This window comes from Apteryx mantelli, chromosome 9 (assembly GCF_036417845.1).
Source record: "Apteryx mantelli isolate bAptMan1 chromosome 9, bAptMan1.hap1, whole genome shotgun sequence".
In the NCBI taxonomy this organism is placed as follows: domain Eukaryota; kingdom Metazoa; phylum Chordata; class Aves; order Apterygiformes; family Apterygidae; genus Apteryx; species Apteryx mantelli.
In genome coordinates, this window is record NC_089986.1 from 8,777,643 (window position 1) to 8,794,268 (window position 16,626).

At 38.2% G+C, this 16,626-nt stretch overlaps 1 protein-coding gene across 2 annotated transcripts in view; it reads right to left on the reverse strand.

Moving 5' to 3' along the window:
* The window catches only part of TBL1XR1 (TBL1X/Y related 1), a 120,952-nt gene that overhangs the window by 56,699 nt on the left and 47,627 nt on the right, over positions 1 to 16,626 (reverse strand). For both annotated transcript variants that reach the window (XM_067301425.1, XM_067301423.1), the window contains exon 2: positions 11,191 to 11,255. The gene's annotated coding sequence lies outside the window, so the exon portion shown is untranslated. The remainder of the gene's footprint in view (positions 1 to 11,190; positions 11,256 to 16,626) is intronic.

Sequence of the window (16,626 nt, forward strand, 5' to 3'; positions counted from 1 at the left end):
TAGTTCTTTTTGGCGCCTGTTCCACTTTATGTTCATCCTTCTTGAACATGGCCTACCAGAGTAACTCAGAACATTACCCATGAGGATTTAGCACTGTTCCCTTGCCCATTAGCAGCATTAACACCCTCCTGTTCCCACCAGAAGTACCTCTTCACCTTACATACCTTAGGACTACATTTTTCAGAGAAGCATGATACTAGTGACTCAGTCACCCTTGGTTTTACTGGCTAATATACACAGGTCTTTCTGTTCCTCCTACATTTTCAGGAGTTGAGACCCCAGGTTAGAGCAAAATTCTGATTTGTCCAAAAGCGCACGATAATGCAACTTTATGCTACTAAATTTCAGTCTGCTTTTTCCACTCCAGTCCTCAAGGTCATCCAGCTATTCCTGTATGATATTCTGTTTCTCATCTGTGATGATAGCACCCCCCAACTTTGTGTCATCAGCAAATTTTACTGCACACTCCTACTTTTGGTGCCAACTTCATTAATGAAAAAAAAGTCATTTCAAGACCAAATCTAAGGATAACTAATATTCCCAGGTCCAGCACATCCTCTGAACACAATCTGATGTCATCTCCCTTTTAACATGCTCCTCAGTCACTTTACGATTCTCCTACAACATCTCATCATCTATCTAAACTAGTAATTTCCCAAGTGATGCTGCAGCAAATGCCATACTGAAGTCTAGACAGATTACATTTAGTGCTTTTCTTTTGTCTAAAACCAAAAATGAACAACTTTATGAAAGAGAGGCAGATTTCACTATAGGTGTTCGTGAAATCTATGTGGATGAGTAAGTCTTGTCAACTGTGACCATATAAATATATATACACGTATATAAAAATAAGTATATATAGTATATATACTTATATACATATGTCACGCTCTCTCTCTCTCTCTCTCTATATATATATATATTACATATTTTACATATATAGAGAGAGACATGTGTGCGCTACAAAGAATAGCAACCTTTCCTCAGGACAGAACTCCAGAGACTGAGACGTTAGGGCTAAGATTTTTCAGAAATTTGCAGTTATGTTACCCCTTATCACATTCTTTCTTCTTCCAAATACTGTACAATGCACATTAACTGTGCGTGAATAAAAAGCAATATGATGAGAGTGACAAGCAACACAGCATTATTCAAAGAGCTTTGCCAACCTCTTCAGGTTGACATTGGCTCTAACAGCCGCATCAAAGTCATAAAGCACGACAAAGGTCAGTAGGTTTATTTAGTTTGGGTGAGGAGTGAAAGGATTTCAACTGAAATACACTGGACTACCATAAAGAAAACCATGGCATGTGTGAATAAAACAAACAAACAAAAAAAGAAGCACTGCTTGTTCCTCTAGGCTACAAGAAGGTAGATACGCTCAGAAATATCGGTCAGCTCAGGCAAAGAGAACAGTGGAACAAAACCGAAATGGGTCAGCGAAAAGACCTCGCTCCCCAACAGGCTATTCAGAACGGCTTTCAGCCCGAGCCAGAAAACCAGAGCGCGCAGCCCCTACGAGTCTGTCTGCTGACTGTGGTGGACTTTCAACCAGGAATCTAGTGAACTGCAACAGCATAGAAAACACCTCAGCAATAACCAAAATCAAAAGATTCAGCACAAAAGGATTGTGTTTTAGAAAAAGTTAAACATACGAGAAACTGGGATATTAGGTTAGTGGAAAGGTGTGCAAACAACCTATTCTAAGCTGCATGCACATTCAGAAATCGATAAGCAAACTATTTACTTGCTTGCTTATTGTAAAAAGTATGAAATTTGTAGGAGAAAAGACAGTAACTATCTTGTCTAGAAAGCATCTCATCACCTCAGGGAACTCATATCAGGAAATAACAACTTGTATGGTATCTTCTATTTAGAGCAAAATCCGAGTATCTCTGACACCGTTTCTGTTTGCAATTTATGTAATTAACAGTTACCTCAGAGTGTTTCCTTGGGATCAAATACCCTTAGCTGCTCCTCAGGTTACTTGCCCTTCCCAGATGCTCAGTCTCCAGAAAACATCCTCTGCGCATCAGACATTTCTTGGTTAAATCCATTTTGATGGCTCATTAGTAGAATAATTTATCAACTGTTGCAAGAATGTTATAAAATTGTTTTATATGTAAATCAGGTTCCATGCTACTAGGGTGGAATTCTAACATTTTCAAATGTATTTTAATATGAAAGCTGACATCAAGTGTTAAGTTCATTTGACTATTTTTCTGTTTGTGTTATTAGTAATCAGTTTTTCTGGCACTCTTTTCTGTTCCAGTTCAATCATTCAGTTGAATTACTTGACCTCCTGGTGAACTGCACCAAAAAAGGAAAATTAACTAATGCCTCATTTGATCTTGTGACCGTAAAACTTGTGTTTTCATTCCCTCTTTAACCTTTGACCATCTCTTTTTCCCTTTAATTTGTGTGTTATGTACCTGATAGTTTTAAATGTTTCTTTTATTCATGAAAAAAAAAATCTGCTCTGACAGTTGATCTGCCCTCTATTCATTTTAACTACTGCTGATTTTATTTTAGATTCTCCTTAATTAGCACACACTTAAAATCACTTTTTCATAATCCATCGTATGTATTTGACTTACTATATGCTCCTTAGCAGAAATGCATAGCAGTTTTCAAAAAAGTGGCAACTGTACAAACATGGAAAGCAGCTCAAAAAACAGGGGAACAACTGTTTTGATTTTATAAAATCTGCTATACTCGTTTGCCAGTTTCTTACTTTAATAAGGTCCTCTCCTCTTCATAATTTTACAGCGGACTTGAACTTCATTCACACTAATGGTTTTAATTGTTTTTGAAACAGATGTCAAACACCTGAACACATAAAACATTTTAAAAACAGAAGTAGAACATAACAAAATATTGTCAATATATGACAAAAAGAAATAAAAGGGGGAAATATCACACATATTCTTGAATGAGGACAAGTAGTCCAAACTTTGGGTCACATTTGGTATCAACAACTTCCACTTGTGCTCATACTAAATCCATGAATATGGATCCTACATACATATCATGTTCAGTATCAACCCCAGGAGGATTCAAATCCCTTATCCCGAGGAGTCCTATATATGTATCCATTAAATCACAGCAAGAAGAATACACATAACCCTCATTTGAGCACACGGGCGCGCTAACCCGGTGACTATGCCCTTTATTCTATTCATACGGCGTATCAGAGACGTCTCATGCAAGCACAGGCTTCTAGGTCTGGCACCCATTTTGATGGCCATGCAGAAGCAGAGCCCCTGGTCTTTGGTGGCTAGCAGATCTGTTTCTCCTGAGCAAATAAAAATATGTGTTTTCAATATCATTCCCCCCAGCCTACAGACTTCCTGTTGTTGTAGAGCAACACGCATTATCTCCCAGAATCTACACCACAGAAACTAAGGGCAGCTTTTACTTTTGTTGACTCAAACTAGTTATCAACTTTCTGTTGACAATAACGAAACTAGGATCATGACCCGATCGCACACCAGTGACATATTCACATCATCCGCTGCGAAATAATCACGGTTCTTCTCAATCAGAAGGTAACACTCACGTGCTAGGACACAAAGGGGCCTGTCCTTAGGTTTTCTCCTACTTCAGGTACATCTAATACTCAGCTTAATTTTTTAATATGCCGCAAGCTTAGTCACTGTCAAGATCATTTGACACTATGTTTCCAATTCCTTTGAATAACCATCCACAGGGCAGAAAGGGGTCGTTTCAGGTCACAAACTTTACCATAGGCATATGGCAGTGAACCCGCGGTAGAAACATAAAATACCCCTCCCCACTAAACCAGATGGCCCACCAATCAACCAAGATAAAATCTAATTCTAGCTGCACTACTACTGCTGCTATTAAACGCTTGAACCAAAACCAGTGTAAAGTGGTAAAGACAAGAAAAACCCAAGAGACAGAGGAGAGGAAGGGGGAAAAGACAACGGGGGGGGGGGGGGATACAGTGAAAAAGCGATAACAAAAAACAATCTATTGCAGCGGATAAAGCCTCTTTTAAAGTACATTTAAGATTTAAAAACTGGGAATGGCAGTGTCAACAGAAGAGGAACAGCAACGGTTCTCATCCCATTACAGAGGCCGTTCCACTAGTTTTGGTTATTTTTTTCAGTCTATTTTTTTTCTGCTGTTATAATTCCACTGCACTGGGCACCTGCCAGAGGCTAAATATTCTGGCTCTTTAGATAATTACATATTTATGATTCTGCTGAGAATTCTTAGTCAAAGCTTTTCTCTGAACTGTAAAATGCTGAGATATTCAGCAGAGAAAGTTCTCCAACACTACATGAAAACAGAGCCACCACTTCTTCTAATTTTTAAGGGCAGTGGTTTCCCTTTTGCTCGACTCATTCGCTAGTGGACTTTAACTAATGGTAGAACAAAAAGGACAGGGGTGTTCTCCCTCTGAAACAGAAACAGGTCTTACTATTTGGTTTAGCTTGCTTGCTATTAAAAAAAAAACAAAAAAACCGCACACACACAGAAAAAGCCCTTCCAAAAATGGATCAAAATACAGTAGTATATAAACTTTTTAATTATTACCACAATACATGCCCTACCCTATCACACAGCCAATTTATATTGTTTCATACTATTAACACTTCCTCTTCAATTTATATACCACTTGATTAGCTAATTCATGCCAGTCCAATAAGTAGAATTTATGAATGAATATTCTGAAATATAAGTGTTAGCTGCAACCGATTACCAGACAAAAAACACTGCACTTCTTCTTCTTTCATTGAAAGTAGCCCTATTGATTTTAGAAAGAGCAGAAAGGCTTCAGAAACAAAATTCCAGGTTATCAGTGAAAAATTAGTGATGAAAAAATGTATGACTACTTTATCAAATATAGACTGTGAAAATGCTAGCAAAATCTCATGAAGAATCTGGCAGGTCACTGGTAAAATGTCAACTCACTTCACATCATCATGAATTTCTCTGCTTTTAAAAAGGTAATAATTATGATCTAAACTGTATTTGTCAAAATGCTTTGCTTTTCTATTCTTTAGTTTGTCTGTTGGTTTATTTTGCCTACTAATGGAAGGCTTAAAGACCCCTTATGCTATTCAATGCAATACCCTATTTCATTTCTAAACTTCTAGCTCACTTGTGTTGCAGCAGTTGCCAGTGCTGCAGCTTGCCTGGTGGAAGCATGACAGACATTCTATTCCCAGGCAACTCTGCGATGGGTTTCTAGGTCAGCACTTTACCAAATCTTAGAAAAATTACGCATTTTAATTTAGGTTATTTGGGGGGGAGTTGGGTTTGTTTATTTATTTATTTATTTTTAACATTAGAGAATGAGATCCTACTCAAAATTAAGAAATACATTGTCATTTTGCTCTGAAAAAATCAATACTGATTATTAGTAAAAATTTTTCCATCTATGACGCATTATTTTATTTTGTTTTACCATTTCTCTACTTGCTTCTTCAATATCTGCTCAACTAAGAAAATTCTTTTAATCTAAGATAAGGGATTTGTTTCCTATAGAATACACTGAACCTTTCCAAAACCCAATGCTGTCACTCAGTTTTGACTATTCCAGAAACTGCTGGAAATGTATATATTTTTCCTTTTAAAACTATACTCCGTAAACTGTACAGCCAACAACCTCAACAATAAACTTCATCAGCGCTTTTAGGGCCTACTCTTGACAACACTTTAAGGATTGGCTAATTTTAAGCATGTGAGTAGTTCTTATTTATGTTTCAAAAGAAGTATTCCTACACTTGAAATTACATGTATGTACGTGCATATGTATTTGAAGGACAAGGGCCTTAGTCTTGCAGCGTTATTTATTTTGAAGCAACTATTGATGTCTCTCGTGGTCAACACCTTACGTCTCAAACTTTTGAAAGCAGGAGTCCCTGTTTTCATTGTAATGAAAACCAACTTTCAGCTTCACCATTTTTTTTCAAGGTCTGTGCAACTGCAAACATTATTTCTTATATACTTAGAAAAAGAGCATCATTATAATTGTGCCACTGACATTCAGCTCCTGTTGAGACAAAGTCATGGGGCGTATTATGATTTACCTTTTCCGTGACTTGATCCAAACACAGCATACATAGCCATGGCAACAACTGGTAATTCTTTACTTCCTTTCGCATTGCGATTCCAGTGCAAACTACAGGGAACCCTGAGGCTAGTGTCAGGGATCTCCCGCTGTCCTTGGCAGGGGCTCCAGGTTAACCTCTGCAAGTCCAGCTCCCGCTGCCACACTCCCTCCTTCCCCCGAGTTCTAGCTGCAGCATCCTGCCTCCTCCCTTGCCTGTCTTTTCCTGCATGGAACCATTTTAAGATAATGGACTGGCAGAAAACTAAACAGACAAACAGTTAAATCAGCATTTAGATGAGCTTAGCTGTTGTGGAACCACAGGCTAATAGTTAACATTCATTTATTTCTTCAGCTGTCTTAAGGAGTGGTTAGGTCATAGAAGACGCTACAGAATGTATCACAAAGGGGTTCAAAGAAAAAGTCTCACTAAAGTCTTGGGGAAGTTTTGGCAGACCTATTTTAATCCCTTCACTGAATTTCTTTTTATTTGGGGTGACTTCTCCATCCTCCCCAGCTCCTCCAACCACTCTTTCTGTTTCTGGACTAAATCCTTCAGATAGCTAATCATGTTAAGTATCGCCTCCATGGAATTTCCTGGCCCAAGAGACTTGGTGACTTCAAAGTTCTTCCCCTAAAAGAAGTCTCTTACATGTATCAACAGTTGATGTAACACACAAGCAGCTTCTTCAAAACATTATGTGATATAATCACCAAAAAGTAGACAGCACTAAGAGAAATGGACTTAAACAACTACAGCATTTAATGCACCCTATACTTTGTATTTCCCTCAAGAGACAATGTAGACATGACTTAGGATGACTCTGCTTTCCTAGAGACTAAGTAACTGCGTGCTCACTGCAAATCCTCAGACTCTGCCTGCATCAGCTTCTAACAAACGGTAACATCCTCTATCCTCTTCTGCAGGGAGGCCCTTTAACTGATCAGTGATCAGTTGATCTCCATCTTTGTCAAACTAACCATGCAGTAAAAGATGGAGTCAAGAACATGGACACGGTGTTTTTCAGGATGCCTCTTAAAAGGCCACCATGTTGCCTTGCTTGATTTATCAGCAAGGGGATTCGTTATCCCCCTGTGGTTACTTCCTGCGGAATTAAATCCGTCACAGCAAGCCTTTGTGTGATATTCATAAAGACACATTTCCCAGCTTTTTGCAGCTTTCTGCACGCTCCTTAATGAAAGGCCTGCTTCAGTGAAATTTAGCAACCAGACAGGCAAACTGTCTTGCTTCTAAAATTTGCAAGAGAAGCCTTGCAAGGTATGATAGAAAAGATCTTCTGGGAACTTGCAAAGCTACTTCCAATCTTATTGCACTTCGAAGCCCTGAAGAATACAACTCAGGGACTGCAATTTGGAAAAGTATCCTATAACCCATGAATTAAGCACACCTAAAACAGAAACTATGGAGACACAAACATTCTAGCCTCATTTTGCATTTTTTTCAGAACTGATTTACACTTCAGTCATGCAACCTCAATGCTCTTTATATAGAAAATCTGAAGCTTCATATTCGTGGTTCTAGGAGACTGGAGGTAATTGATTAAAACGGGAATCGATTTTCTTTAACATCTTGGGCTGAAAATTGAGGTAATTCATAGGTCGGTTCACAAGCAAATCAGACATTCCTGCCTCTTGGGCTGAGACAGATAGCTGTAGGGCATGACAGAGTTCAGTTGACAAATTCTAATCTGCCACTACAAGATTTAAAGCCCAAAAAACTAACCTTTCCATACTGCAGCTAAGGTCAGATCCACTGTTTCTGAGCTTGCCAAAACCTGAAAAGATCTGATCCTTACACTCAACAATATTACATGCTCACTCCAAAACTATGGTCTTGCTCAGAAGCCTTTTTCTGAACTGTGCATGGAAGCTGGCTGTACTGACTCTGTAGTTTTCAGAAGTGAACTTTAAGTATTTTTCATCTCTTACTAGTTATCTCTAAGTATCCTGCTACAGTTCAACCTCTGCCATGTAAAACAAAGCAAAGAAACCCAACAGGAATTTTGGCCTCTTGTGCAGCATTGTTTTTTTGTTTTTTTATTTTTTTAACATCTTAAACATTCAGTTTATCACCTACTATAAACTGCAAAATACTTACAAACAGCTGCGTTCTCCCATTCTGCATTTTTCTCTTTGCTCCTTCTTTTTCGTATCGCTCATTCTGGATTTCCTTTTTTTTCTATTTTATTATAGCCGTGCTGTATGCTAGTTATAGCCTATCAAGTACAGTATTTGTATTACCTTTATGAAGGCTTCAGATCAGAGGAAATACCAGGAAATAAAATCATGTAATTTACTGGCAGTTCTGGTAACAAAACCCACTCCGGAGCCTTCATTCCTAGTCCCTTAACACAAAAATATACTTCACTAGTGTTCCAAATTAGCTTTATTAAAAACAAGCAAATGAGCTACTAATTAGTACTTCATAGTCAATACATTGAGTTTTGCCTTGAAGACCGTTAAATTGGAACCATGTGAAATGATGAAAGTTAATCCAAGATATATTTCTGTTAATGCTTTTGCTCTCTCAAGCAAGCTAGCTGTTCCATCATTTAACAAAAAAATTCATTTCCTAAAATTTTTTAATGGAAAACCTGATGCAGTCTTGTGTTTAGGCCAAAGGTCTAGGACTTCTGATTACTGTTTCTAATACATTCATTAATCCCTTGTGAACCTTGGGTAAATACCTACTTATCAACCTCTAAATGAACTTTTGAAATCCTAGAAGAAGTAGTATTATATACAAACTCTCCTTTACTTAACAGGCCTTTTTCGTTAAGCCTTCATATCTTGCCTTTGAAACTCTGATGGACATTACAGATAAATGGAAGAATGGGAAGGAGAACTGACCACAGTGGTACTGCCCGTTTTACCCGGCTATATCACAGGATAAATATTTGAAAACAATCGCCAACAACTGCAATATGTTAACTGATTTTAAGAGATAACTGGTGTTTTGCCCTGTTTAGTCATGTGTTAATATGTCATCTGTGATGCAGAAAGTAGGCATTTTTAAATTATGTTTAAAATAGAAAAAGCAAAAAAAAAAAGATACAAAGGATGCATAACTTCTATTTTACTTTTGTTTCTGACTAAGAAGAAGAAACAAGCTGCTCTTTCAGATCAAGCACCATTTGACCATACTTTGTCTACAAACATCAAAGACAAAATCAACATCATAAAATCTATAAAAGTCTTTATTTATTACAAATTTAATGCAAGTAAGTTATGATTACTTCTGGGATGACAAAGAATTTGTCTAGCTTGTCTCTTAAATCTACATTCAAACTGTTTCAAAGTTAATTAAGAGATGAGTAACTGTTCAGAAATCTCTAGAATAATAAAACAACTTTGTAGAAAAAGCAGCTCTTATAATGAAAACAGTGAAGGGTATTTCACATCACTACAAGTAAAAGTTAAGTATGTTTTATGATCCCTGCAACAACTAGCATGCCCTTGAGGCTGTGCAGTTCTGAATTTCTAATATCATTTGTAGAGGGGAAAAATTAGGACAAAATGCAGTAACATTTCAAATACAGTCTCAGTTTTTTAAAATTTAATGAAGTATAAGCCTAGGTTAATATGGAATGAGTCATGTTTTTAACAGAAGCAGTATTACGGAACTGTATTTCAAATCATGACTAAAACACGCGCAACTAACCTGAAATAAGAAGAAATCAGAGTAGCTTTTTGTTGGAAAAAGGTCAACATCAACTATGAAAACTTTACAATAGAAAGGGCCGAGGGTAGAGCTAGTTTCAGTTTTGGAAAGTTAAAATACCAGGCAAAGTCACCAGGTAAAAACAACACCTTCTCATTCAACAAATCTGTTCCCAACAGATGCTATTCATCCTGACTCAATACAAACTTTACATGTATAAACTGTATTTTGAGCCTAAACATTAGGGTACTAAATGATAGGCACGCTTTGTGCAGATCTTCTGATTTCAGAGTTGCATTTGCTTTGGTTAGCGCCAAATAGGCTGCACTACATTTCACTCCGGGTTGCCTTTGAGAATCAACACGATCCTTCCCACATTACAATTTCAAAACAAGCCAGTTACACCCATGCAAACTCTCTGCCTCGGAGCTTCACTTCGCTCACAGTACAAAGACAGGGGAGTGGGAAAGGTAGCACCGAGGCTCTAATTGATTTACGCGTTCTTTAGATCCATGCCCACAAACAAAACAAAGGAAACCAGCTCTCAGATCCCGAACCAAGTTTTCAAAGCTGGTAGTTAGAAACAGTATCCCTTTAACTTGGGAACAAAGCACAATGATTCTTGAAATACGAAATTCAGGCTGGCACTTTATGCATGTATTTCTTAAGGTTAATGCTGCAGTTAATGCTCTTATAACATACGTAGACTGCGACAACACAAGACACCAAAACTGCAGAAAAAAGATTATTTGAATCTGATCAAAGCTGGAGCATTAACTTCCAGTCCTTCTCTTTCAGGCCTCACCTCTGCTTTCTACCTGCTCAACTATTAGAAAACCTTAATAAACCATAAAGATACTCTGCAAATAGGAACTTTCAATAATCTGTAACATTTAGTAACATTCCAGAGATGAAGTAAGAAGATGATAGCATCAACCAAGCCCATTTCTATAGCAGCAAAGAGTTTAACTTCACTATCTTATGCTATCAAATGTTTTGAAGCAAAAAACACCTGCCACCGCAGAGCTCTTTAACAAGGGAAGATGTTAGTATTGAAACGAACTGCATCAAGCACCCAAGTGGGGGCAATAGAGCACTCAGCCAATCTACAGCTTCCCCACAACAGGCTTTTGGCCAAAAGAGGAAGCAAAAGCAGTTACCAACAGGATGAGCTATGTTATTGTCAAATTACACTTCTGGCTTCAAAATTAACATGTTGCCCTACTTTCCACAGGATGAAAACCTGGAAACAATATAAATAATTTTTTTTCAAACAGAATAGCGCTTTAATGTTGCTTAAAAAATTAAAACCAATTTGTGTGCTAAAAAGTAGTTATTCTAAAAATATTATTTGCAATACAAGTTGACTTACGGCATCTTTGGAGGAAGGAACCACACCACTTTTAGTCAGTTAAAAGGTACTTACCATTGGCAGTGCATTGATATGCGGAAGTTTTCCTTTCAGGTGCCTCTTGCCACAGAAGGGTGATGCTGAAAAGGCAATAATGAGACAAAATAGGAAAAAAATATTATTTATTATTCTGAAAATGGTGGTGTTAACACAATAAAACAGCATCAAATACAGGCCTTCACAGCTCAAGCAGTCTGTTCGAGGAGCTGAGTTATTACCACTGAATTTGTATACAGCCTATGTATCAGCAGTGATCAGGAACAGAACAGCGAGCAGGGCCAGGTTTTTGCATATATCCTGTCGTTAGCCACATCACAAGAACTGCTCCTGCGGGGAGTCTGAAATACAGAGCTTTGAACAAATAAGCCTATTGAATGAATACTTTGCTTGGACCTCTAGACAGCTGTACTCATTCAGTAGGAACACACACAAACAAAACAACCTGAGTACAAAAATCCTGGTGTCTGGATTTTGCCTTAATTCTCCAGAAAGGGGGTTTGAAAGTTAACTAGACAAAAGCAGGAAGCTTACAATGCCTTCAATCCATGCCAAATTTCTTCTGGAAATAAATTCCAGCTAGTGACTTCTATATGCTTTGAAAAGCCCCAAACAAAAATACCTGTTCCAGTGGTTTGACTGCGGACTACTCTTCGGAAATGGTTAAATCCATTAAGAATCCATGATTGCACTAAGGAATGCAGTTTACATACACAGGTGTGACCATGCACCCAGATAGTTCACCAACGCCCGCACTACTTCAGTAACTGAAAAAATGGCTCAGGCCAACTGCTGGCTACCTTGAGAACACGCACCTAACAGAAACTGTCCAGCAGAACATTCAAGGTAAGTCTTTCCCATCTTCAAAAACAGAACAAAATCATAATCCAAAATCCATGCTCACCTACGCTTGGGTAATTTTCTTTAAACATCAGGAATAGTTATTTTATCCATAAAACAATATGAACAGGCAAAAAGTTAAGTCAGTCTTTGCAAACACTTTTTGATGTCCAAGCATGTGTTAACTCCATCCATAGCAATATCCCTTTTTATTCACTACTGTTCACTACCAATGATTTTTCTTCACACTAATATTTGTGAGTGGTTGCTCTCCCTACAAATACTTGTTAAACACTACTTTTCTTGCTAAGAAATAATCTAATTAGCCACTCAAAGAACAGAAAGAGGGATAGACGGCTACGGGTGACTAAAAGTACTATTAAACTTTCTTTATATTAAACTATTTACAAAATGTCTGTAAACTGTGTTCAAAAACTTTTACTACAAGTAAGAATAAACACAGTTTTCAGGACTCATCGTCAACAAAGTTCTCTTGCATGTAATTTTCAAGTTCAACCAATAGGAAATGGTTTATTATAAAACCATTTTTGGACCCAGTCAAATAAAGCACTGCAGCAATTAGGCTTATTTTATTCCTAGAACATCCCACTGCACCATCAGCACTGACAGAAATGTAACCTTTGTAATGCAAGAGTGGAGCCGCTGCAGAGGATGAGAAAGAACGCAGGAATGCGGGGAATTAAAAGAATTTGCAAACATGTTCTTTCCCCCATGCTTAGTGGTACTGGTACTGCAGAAATTATGTAAATAGAGTGAAGAAAACTTCACTTGTCAAGTGGCATGATTGCCTGTGTGAAGATGGTCAGAAAGCTTGGGGCTTTTGCACAGCAAGAGTTGGAGCCCAGCACAGAAGAGAAAGCGTTATCACCTCCCTCAGAAGTCCCCCTAAAAACACTACTTGCCTATCACCGAGGTTTTCCTTAAAAACAAAACACAGTACCGACCAAGAGCACACTGTTAGGTCACGTACTCTGCCTCTAAGACGGTCTAAATCTCTATAAAAGCTGTGTCCAAAGAAATACATTGGAGAGCTCTGCTGCCTAGTTGTGAGTGTGACACTTAGTTTGTGTTATTTCATCGGAGAAGGAACGTGACAAACGCAAATAAATGACAATTGCACAAACATAAACAATCTTCTTCAACAAAAAAAGGCTTCCTTCAGTACACACCACCCAAACCGTCCCTTTCCAACACCCCTGCGCCCTCATGTAAACTTCTGAGTGCAGTCCTTATGGCCAAAGCTCGAGAAGGAAACCTTTCAGATGCAACTGCGGAAGAGGCTTCTTGTCCTCACTTTTAAAGGATCTAAAGAGGGCAGCGACACGGAAAGAAGCTGGACTCAAAGACTCAAGAGAGGAGAAAACAAGCAAAGACAGGGTTCACTGCCTCTGCTTCATTCCTCGCTGGTACTAATTGGTTGGAGGCTCCAAATTTAATTTAGAGTGCTTTCAATGACACGTAAACATTTAGAAAAATCTGCAATGGCCTCCTTCAGAGTCAAGTCACCGAATGCAAATGTCTTGTCAGCAAAGCGTTTTCCTTCCATATTTATCCTACCGGATATTGTTCATGTAGCAAATACCCTGAGATAAGGCTATACTTGACTGATTTTAGAATCTCTCTCACTTTTATATACAGGCCTGTTACAGTGATTTAAACATGTGGCCAGGTGTAGCAACAGCTATACTACATGACACAACCCAGCAAACACACTTGAAGTTGATAAAACACACTTGGGTAAAGCACACTAGCAGCTAAGTTTAGATCCTTCACATGTGAGGGGGTAGTTTTTTGTTTTTTTTTAAACTTATTCAGCATTGGCTGAACGCTGCTCCTATCAACCTAAAGGAAAACGAAAATTTGGCTAGCACTGAGCATTTTCAGAGAAATCGCACCCTGTGAGCTCTGTGGCAGGCACCGGCAAGCTGTGTCCACCCAGGGCTTTCTCACAAAAGCACGGCGTGCCCGACGTCGGTGTCCGCCTGTAATGCTACGCCCAAATGCACAGCACAACTTCTAACGCTGTCTCACCAGCAAGAGCATCCAGAGGTGATGCAGCACCACCTGCAGCAATGACCTCTTGCGACCTGCTTGCACAGAGAGGTGGCAGAAAGGACGTCCAGCCAAACGGGTTGTACAAGACAGGCGATTCCCACCTGCAGGGCCAAAACTCACACGTCAAACCAGCTCCCAAAAAAGCAAATACCAATCTGTGCTGCCAGCGTAGAGCGGGCTGTTGTTATCACCCGAGGAATAATCATGTGGTACAAACACAAAACCACAGATAAAAGCAACTGCGGCACCACACAACGACAAATCTGGTTAAAAACGCACAAAATACAGACGTAGCCTAACATTATTCCTTACCTGTTTCCAAACATAAGCAATTCAAAAAGGGGATTTTTTAAAAGCTACTTGTAAAAATGCTTCATTTTTTTCTTTTACAAACATTGGCATTTACATTCTTTCCCCCCATCCGTCCATTACACAAAGAACCCAACAGAAAAGGCTGGGTAAGTGCTACTGCTAAAACGATGGATTCAGCAGGAGCTTTGAGTCATTTCTGCTCTTCGTTTTAACTTGCGCGTTCATGTTTTTCTTATAATCCTCTTAGGATCACACTGTTTATACTACTTTCCGTGAGTCTTCTGCTATTTTAACTTTAACAACAAATTTACTCATTAAATTTTGTTCTTTGTGCATTACAAAAGCCTTCTACAGACACAGCATCTTTTCCACTAAATTCTCCTTGAATATCTTCTTTTTTTAAATCTGGCTGCAGTATCTGGAAAGAGTGTCCCAAACAAAATAGATTTAAAAATAACTAAATCCTGGATATTCCCCTCAGTAGCTAGGCTGCAAAAAGCATCAGACAATAGTTTAGAAAGCCTAAATTGAAAGCTAATCACTCCATTGAAAGCTTCCTCTCATTTGGTTAATAGGCATACAAATGTAGTGGTGATTCTACCACTGCAGTGCTTGGAACATAAACACAGAAAATCAAAGTTTTCTCTTTTAATCCAAGCTCCACAGAGATGTATGGAATTTTTTTAAAAAATAATTCATCACTTCTACAATAACATCTGTTTTTCTGATCTAACAGAGGAGCTGAATTGAGACAAATACCAACTCAAAAATTAAGGAGCAACAAATATGTACAAGTGAGAAAAATGAGGACCCACACACAGGATAGCACTAAAAATGATCTTTACCCGCAGTAAATGAATTGGCAGTAACAGAGTTCCTAGTGACACAATAAAACACACTTAAATGGCATCAGAAACCACAGCCACAGCACCAGAACTCTTCTCCGAGAACCCAATGGGAGAACAGCATCGGGGCAGGGGGCTGGGGGTGGGAATGATGTATATATTCATACCATGTAACAGTTAAACAACCTTCCACAAAGCAGAAATTCTCCTTCATATACCAAAGACATGGTATGTATGTATACATAAGTATGTGAACCAACTATTAAAACAAAACAGGACACCTAAAGTGGTTAAAGAATAAGAAGTGGGTAAGCAGACAACACCAATCAGGATAAAAGATCTTCTGGACATACGAAACACTCAGTTTTTCAAAAATACACCAAAAAAAAGGATTCGCTGCGACATGATAAACACAGGAAAAGCAAGACCAAATAAATTATCTAGCAAAACAATATGGTAGTACGGTAGCAGTTACATGCAAGTTTAAAACAAAACACCAATTTCTGTAATAAAAGTCAAAAATTGAGGAAATCACAGAAGCTAGCTTACAGCCCACTGGAAGGAAAGAAACCATCGCGGCCAGTTCTATTAAAAACCTACAGCACAAGAGCGAACTTGTCCCTATCAACTGATTTGCACCACTGGGAAGAAGTGAAGAACCACCACGCTGCAGCACTACTCCACTTGCAAGTCAGTTAAATGAAATTCATTAGTAAGCAAGCCAATTCACATAAAGTGAATTAAAACTTTGGATCTAATTCTCTTATGCAAAGCATCCTATTTTACTGTTACTGAAAAGAATAAAAAATAGTTTCACAAAACACAGTGTCTGTGAAGTATTTTGTAAAATCTTTACATGAAAAGCATAGTATCTATGATCAAATACTGTTTTGTTGGGGAGTGGAATATTTTTTTTCCCTTAGCATAGTCACAAAATCCTACCTTTATAGACTATTACGTATATGGCAGTGCTCCGCAAAAGTAAATTCAAGGTAATTTCTTATTTATGTTGCTTTTGTGTCGTTCTGAAAACACTGGACGCACTAACTCACTGGTAAACGAACTGAGTATTAAACTGAAATTAATCACTGCAAGATTAATCTGAGAAAAGACTGAAAATAACAGCCTGTCAAACAAACTGTGTGTGCTCAGCAGACTCTCACCTCAACCTGAGAAGAGCAAAAAACCCCTCTCCTTATGAAAAACAAAATCCTAGAGTGTAACATTTAGGGGCCACTTAGCTATTCTCCCTAAGTTTACTATGCATTTTAGATACATAAATAAAAAATTGAACCAAGACACAAAAAAAACAGACTGCTTCAAAAAGGAATATGTATTTCTTTTTAATTTCCTTTCATAAAGGTAGGAAGAGCCCATTAAC